The following is a 7,923-nucleotide window of genomic DNA, read 5'->3' on the forward strand; positions in this document are numbered from 1 at the left end:
GGTTAATGATTTCATCTTTAAATAGCCATAAATCCCCTTGTGACAGGAGGAATGGAAGTTTGTTGTGTGTCACAAGGATGAGCAATTGAAAGCAAACTTCAGATTTTTGTTTTATTTTATTGTTAAAACATTTCTAGCCTGTCCATCTATGTGTAACAGGGTTGACATGTTATGATCGACCCACTCACTTTTCCACTTAAAAACCCCAGAAAATGGCCAAAATGAGTAGAACCAGCTTACCTGCCTATACACTATGGTTGAATATTAGGTATTTATTTTACAGAACATTTTTCTTTTTAAGGAATAGTTTCACCATATTAAAATGAGAGTTCAGCTCACATAACAGGGTTGACAAAATGAGGGACAGACGTAAATTAATCACTAATCACATTAAATAAATACATTTTCAGAAATGACTTTGTCAAAGTAACAAAATAACTAGAGCTTTACAATGATGGTGAAATCTTGGATAAATGTTGGGATTAAAGTGTGTTAAAATCTTCATAGATGGTCATAGATGGTCCACGGAGGAATGTCAAATTTCTGCATTTTGGCACTTTAGCAAGTCTTTATTTATATGAAAAATATGTTTTATTAAATTATCCATGTGCTATATATTAAAGGGCACTTCAATTTTTTATTTTAATTTAACTAAGCAAGTCAGTTAAGAACAAATTCTTATTCACAATGACGGCCTACCCCGGCCAAACCCTAACCAGGATGATGCTGGGCCAATTGTGTGCCGCCCTATGGGACTCCCAATCACTTCTGGTTGTGATACAGCTTGGAATCGAACCAGGGTCTGTCGTGACGCCTCTACCACTGAGATGCAGTGCCTTAGACCGCTGTGCCACTCGGGAGCCCAAATTAATATAACAGGCTTTTTAAAATGCAATATTTGGGCACAATTTCTATTTAAAATGTCAGAGACGCAAAAGGCACTTATTTCGTTGAACAACCCAGGTGCTAAAGTCACTATACATGGTTGAAGACCATATTTGGCCTTATTTTACCAATTCAAATGCCGTCAGCCCTGGAGGCTTGTACATAAGAGCTGTAGAGTTTTGTTACAGACATGTCATTGTATCATTACTGGTGACATCTGCATTTTTAGTATTTGCCGTTTTAAGGTTGATTTGAATATCTTATTTTAATGCATTATGCAGAACAGTCAAATAAATGTGTGGTTTTATCACAGGACTTGTTCTATGGAATGTTGTTGATACATAAGACCTCTTTTCATCATGCCATTGCAGTTATGTCATCAGGGGGAAACACAACATGAAGCATAATTCACACCACTACAGCTTTATCTCAGACACTGCATTTAGTAGTACAAACATGTCTGTTTGTTTACGGCACCAGAAAAACATTAATGCATTTGTGTGGGGTGGGGGGTGGGGGGAATTTACTCATGAACACATGGGCCTTTGCACTTGTTCTGTGGAATGAATAAATCAAATCCCAACAGTTTACCTCTCAATATTCCTTTATTAGGCACTAGAGCACTCGATCCTAGTTATTAAACTCAAAAATGTTGCTATCATGGATACTGATTTTAAATAGAATTTTAAATCAAGTTTACATTTATTTTATATTTACTGGTCTGATTACCCTTTTCTGCACTATGTGCCTATTTTAATAAACACGTCGTATTTCGCTGTCTCATCTCTTATGCCATCAACAGTAGGCTAATGGGACAGAATTGTGGGCCTGGGACAGAATTCCTGTCTTGTTTTTTCTGACGGTGCAAACTAGGCTATTTGATTGGTTTAAAGAAAATCTCAGAGATCTCAAATTGTGGGAAGGATACTGTAGTTTGGTGGTCTAAGTGATTAGTATCAAGTTCTGAATAATCTCTGATTGCCCGTTACTTTGAACAGTTCTCCTCCTCTCACTTTTTCCTTCGCTTGTGGACTTTAGTGCACAACACAACAGCTGTCTGTGACCAGGCGAAAAATCTTTTCCAAGCTAAAACTTCATACCATAACTGCTAACCGCTACACACAGCCTACATCGTTGTCACCATAATTAGCTAACATCATTGTCAACATAGCTACTAAAACTAATGCGTTAGTAAACCCGCTACAATCATGCAGTACAGTGTACAGCAAGCAGTTTAGCACTTACACCGGAGGGCCCGGTGGCAATAAATTAATACAACTAAAAACTTACCTTGACTTGGGAGAGTTCCTGTGTTGGATAGCCTTAGCCAGCTAGCTAACATAGAATCCCTCTCTGAGTAGGCTAAACTAGCTAGCTGCATTCACTAGCTAAGTAAGTGGAAGAAAAATACAACAAAATATAACTAGCTCTCTCTCTCTCTCTCTCTCTCTCTCTCTCTCTCTCTCTCTCTCTCTCTCTCACGTCTCCTTTATTTTGAAGAAATTTATTTGAGTCAACTACTCACAACATTTTATGCAGTGCTAGCTAGATGTAGCTTATGCTTTCAGTACTAGATTAATTCTCTGATCCTTTGATTGGGTGAACAACATGTCAGTTCATACTGCAAGAGCTCTGATAGGTTGGAGGACGTCCTTTGGAAGTCATCATAATTACTGTGTAAGTCTATGGAAGGGGGTGAGAAGAACTATAGATCTTTACCTAGGAACGGGTCCAACTTTTTGGACCCGTTCCTAAACAGACCTGGGGCTTTCCCAACTGGACCCGTTGTGGATATATATTTTTTTTTAAATAGAGACCCGTTCTAAACGGAACCGAGCACAACCAGACCCCTTCTGAACGGACCTGAGGACAGCTAGACCCGTTCCGTATCAATCTGGTCAGATCCAGACCCGATCAGAGTGAGGGAAGCAGCAGAGAAGTCTTTTTTTTTTTAAATTTTAAAGCTACTTTATTAACTGGAGCTGATAAAGCGTGAGAGGAGGGAGAGGCCGTACTGTGAGCGAGTGACACAGGGAGGGAGAGACGAGACAGCAACCAACAAAGCTGACTCGTGCTGTAGTAGACTAATAGCTGCCATAGCTAGGTCATTTTATTCATCATCAAATATGATTATGTAGTACCTGTTGGACTGCATCAAACCGGGAGAAGCTAGCTAGGCTAACTGAGGCTGCAGTGCATGTGCTTGGTCATCCTACAGTTACAAATAACAACTCCATTCAGAATGTTAAGTAGCAGCCTGCCTACCTGTTGGCTCTTGGTCGTTGTAGCCTATCCTTCTCCTTCAACTTTTAATTACGTCAATTTAATTCCATCTTCCATTGATTAGATCTCCTAACTTTTGCCACACACAGAGGCTCTATGACTGCAGCCTAATGCCGCTTTGATGACATGATTGGCCAACAACAAGCTATTGGCCAACAACAGGCTGGATCCACAGGCTTCACTCTTGTGAAAAGCAGCAGCATAAATTATAAAATGTCTCTCTCTATTTCAGCAGTTGCATTCTGGTCTGTACGGGCCAGTTAAAATTTCACATACCCAAGACAATCCTATCAGATCAGACCCGTGACACGCATTTAGAATTCTGGATCTGGACTCGCTCGGGTCCCGGATCGGATCTCGGGTTTTCGGGTACAGGTGGATCCATGAAGACCTCCAGTGAGAACCATGAGCCTCCTAGGTTTTGTATTGAAGTCAATATACCCAGAGGATGGAAACAAGCTGTCCTCCGGCTACACCATGGTGCTACCCCAGAGAGTGCTGTTGAGGCTACTGTAGACCATTGCAAAACAGTGTGTTGTAATCAATTATTTGCTGACATGAATATATTTAGTATAGTTTTATGAATGTTTTTTTATGTTTCACTATTTACATTTTTATGAAATTCACTTAGGATGGTCCTCCTCTGAGGAGCCTCCACTGGACGAAAAGTCAAATCTGAACTGAATTTGACAACAGCTGGATTCCTTCTAGCCATGAACATGGGGTAGGGACATCCCAAGGATTCCTTCTAGCCCAATGATTCGTGATAGTGTAACAGCTGTCCAGTGAAGACAATAAGATTGGTCTCAGCACCAGTGTAACATCTGTGATCTTACTTCGTAAATCTCTTGCCTTGTGTTTTTAAAGAAAGGACTGTCCAGCCAGTGAGGCCAGTTGATTGGTGTTTATTCTGACGGTAGACACAAGGAAGCACATTACATGTGCAGGACAGCAGTATAACGATGGCTGTAGATTTGTGATTCGGCACTTGCTTTATTTGCATCTTTCCGTTAGGGATGTCTACTCTGTGAAGTGCATGTGCAAAGGGTAAAGTTTACAAAACGCAGTCTTGCTCCAGGGATTGTTGACGTTGAGACTGGTGTTTTGCAGGTACTATTTGCTCAGTTGTGCACCGGGGCCTCCCTATCTTTCTATTCTGGTTAGAGCTAGTTTGTGCTTTTATGTGAATGGAGTAGTACACAGCATTGTACGGGATCTTCAGTTTCTTGGTAATTTCTTGCATGGAATAGCCTTCATTTCTCAGAACAAGAATAGACTGACGAGTTTCAGAAGAAAGGTCTTTGTTTCTGGTCGTTTTGAGCCTGTAATCGAACCCACAAATGCTGATGCTCCAGATACTCAACTAGTTTAAAAAAGGCCAATTTTATTGCTTTTCAATTAGAACAACAGTTTTCAGCTGTGCTAACAATTGCAAAAGGGTTTTCTAGCTAACACAACGTGCCATTGGAACACAGGAGTGATGGTTGCTGATAATGGGCCTTTGTAAGCCTATGTAGATATTCCATAAAAAATCTGCCGTTTCCAGCTACAATAGTCATTTACAACATTAACAATGTCTACACTGTTTCTGATCAATTTTATGTTATTTTAATGGACAAATGTGCTTTTTTTTTTTTTAAACAAGGACATTTCTAAGTGACCCCAAACTTTTGAACGGTAGTGTATATGTACAGTACCAGTCAAATTTGGACACACCTACACATTCAAGGGTTTCTTTATATTTATTATTTTCTACATTGTAGAATAATAGTGAAGACATCAAAACAAACTATGAAATTACACATATGGAATCATGTAGTAACCAAAAAAGTGTTAAAGAAATCAAAATATATTTTTGATTCTTCAAAGTAGATGCTTTTTGCCTTGATGACAGCTATGCACACTCTTCGCATTCTCTCAATCAGCTTCATAAAGAATGCTTTTCCAATAGTCTTTAAGAAGTTCCCACGTATGCTGAGCACTTGTTGGCTGCTTTTCCTTCACTCTGCGGTCCAACTCATCCCAAACCCTTTCAACTGGGTTGAGGTCGGGTGATTGTGGAGGCCAGGTCATCTGATGCAGCACTCCATCACTCTCCTTGGTCAAATCGCCCTTACACAGCCTGGAAGTGTGTTGGGTCATTGTCCTGTTGAAAAACAAGTGATAGTCGCACTAAGTGCGAACCAGATGGGATGGCGTATCGCTGTAGAATGCTGTGGTAGCTATGCTGGTTAAGTCTGCCTTGAATTCTAAATAAATCACTGACAGTGTCACCATCACACCTCAGTGTCACCATCACACCAGCCTCTGTGCTTCACGGTGGGAACGACACATGCAGAGATCATCCGTTCATCTACTCTGTCTCACGAAGACACGGCGGTTGGAACCAAAAATCTCAAATTTGGACTCATCAGACTAAAGGACAGATTTCCACCGGTCTAATGTCCATTGCTCGTGTTTCTTGGCCCAAGCAAGTCTCTTCTTATTGGTGTTCTTTAGTAGTGGTTTCTTTGCAGCAATTTGACCATGAAGGCCTAATTCACGCAGTCTCCTCTGAACATTTGATGTTGAGATGTGTCTGTTACTTGAACTCTAAAGCATTTATTTGGGCTGCAATTTCTGAGGCTGGTACCTCTAATTGGATAAGTTCCCAATGCAGCAGAGGTAACTCTGGGTCTTCATTTCCTGTTGCGGTCCTCATGAGAGCCAGTTTCATCATCGCGCTTGATGGTTTTTGCGACTGCACTTGAAGACATTTTCAAAGTTCTTTAAATGTTCTGTATTCACTGACCTTCATGTCTTAAGGTAAGGATGGACTGTTGTTTCTCTTTACTTATTTGAGCTGTTCTTGCCATACTATGGACTTCTTCTTTTACCAAATAGGGCTATCTTCTGTATACCACCCATACCTTGTCACAACACAACTGATTGGCTCAAAAGCATTAAGGAAAGAAATTCCACAAATTAACTTTTAACAAGGAACACATGTTAATTGATATGCCTTCCAGGTGACTACCTCATGAAGCTGGTTGAGAGAATGCCAACAGTGTGATAAGCTGTCATTAAGGCAAAGGGTGGCTACTTTGAAGAATCTAAAATATATTTTGATTTGTTTAACAGTTTTTTGGTTACTACATGATTCCATGTGTTATTTCATAGTTGAATGTCTTCACTATTAATCTATAATGTAGAAAATAGTTTTAAAAAAATGGAATGAGTAGGTGTGTCCAAACTTTTGACTGGTACTGTATTACAGTGCATTCGGAAAGTATTCAGACCCCTTCCCTTTTTCCACATTTTAGAATAAGGCTGTAATGTGTTACATTTTAAAAAGTCATCAATCTACACACATTACCCCATAATGCCGTGATTGGGAGTCCCATAGGGCGGCGCACAATTGGCTCAGAGTCATCCGGGTTAGACCGTCATTGTATATAAGAATTTGTTGATTTGCCTAGTCAATTAAAGGTTTAATAAATAAAGCGAAAATGTTTTTAGAAATGTTTGCAAATTTATAAAAAAGAAACAAACTCAGCAAAAAAAGAAACAGCCCTTTTTCAGAACCCTGTCTTTCAAAGATAATTCGTAAAAATCCGAATAACTTCACAGATCTTCCTTGTAAAGGGTTTAAACACTTTTTCCCATGCTTGTTCAATGAACCATAAACAATTAATGAACATGCACCTGTGGAACTGTTGTTAAGACTAACAGCTTACCAATGGTAGGCAGGTAAGGTCACAGGTATGAAAACTTAGGACACTAAAGAGGCCTGTCTACTGACTCTGAAAAACACCAAACGAAAGATGCCCAGGGTCCCTGCTCATCTGCGTGAACGTGCCTTAGGCATGCTGCAAGGAGGCATGAGGACTGCAGATGTGGCCAGGGCAATAAATTGCAATGTACATACTGTGAGACGCCTAAGACAGCGCTACAGGGAGACAGGACGGACAGCTGACCATCCTCGCAGTGGCAGACCACGTGTAACACCTGCACAGGATTGGTACATCTGAACATCACACCTGCGGGACAGGTACAGGATGACAACAACAACTGCCCAAGTTACACCAGGAACGCACAATCCCTCCATCAGTGCTCAGACTGTCCGCAATAGGTAGAGGCTGTACTGAGGGCTTGTAGGCCTGTTGTAAGGCAGGTCCTCACCAGACATCACCGGCAACAACGTCGCCTATAGGCACAAACCCACTGTTGCTGGACCAGACAGGACTGGCAAAAAGTGCTCTTCACGGACAAGTCGCGGTTTTGTCTAACCAGGGGTGAAAAAAATAACATCAGTACTAAAACAAATATATATTTAAGGAAAATGTTACTTGTTCATGTTTGTTTAGCTTACATAACACAATTTAGAACTATGCATTAAGGGAAACGGAAAGGGGGATACCTAGTCAGTTGTATAGGGAAAGGGGGGTACCTAGTCAGTTGTATAGGGAAAGGGGGATACCTAGTCAGTTGTATAGGGAAAGGGGGATACCTAGTCAGTTGTATAGGGAAAGGGGGATACCTAGTCAGTTGTATAGGGAAAGGGGGATACCTAGTCAGTTGTACAGGGAAAAGAGGATACCTAGTCAGTTGTACAGGGAAAAGAGGATACCTAGTCAGTTGTACAGGGAAAGGGGGATACCTAGTCAGTTGTATAGGGAAAGGGGGATACCTAGTCAGTTGTATAGGGAAAGGAGGATACCTAGTCAGTTGTATAGGGAAAGGAGGATACCTAGTCAGTTGTATAGGGAAAGGGGG

The sequence above is a fragment of the Salmo trutta genome, chromosome 7 (assembly GCF_901001165.1).
Source record: "Salmo trutta chromosome 7, fSalTru1.1, whole genome shotgun sequence".
NCBI lineage: Eukaryota > Metazoa > Chordata > Actinopteri > Salmoniformes > Salmonidae > Salmo > Salmo trutta.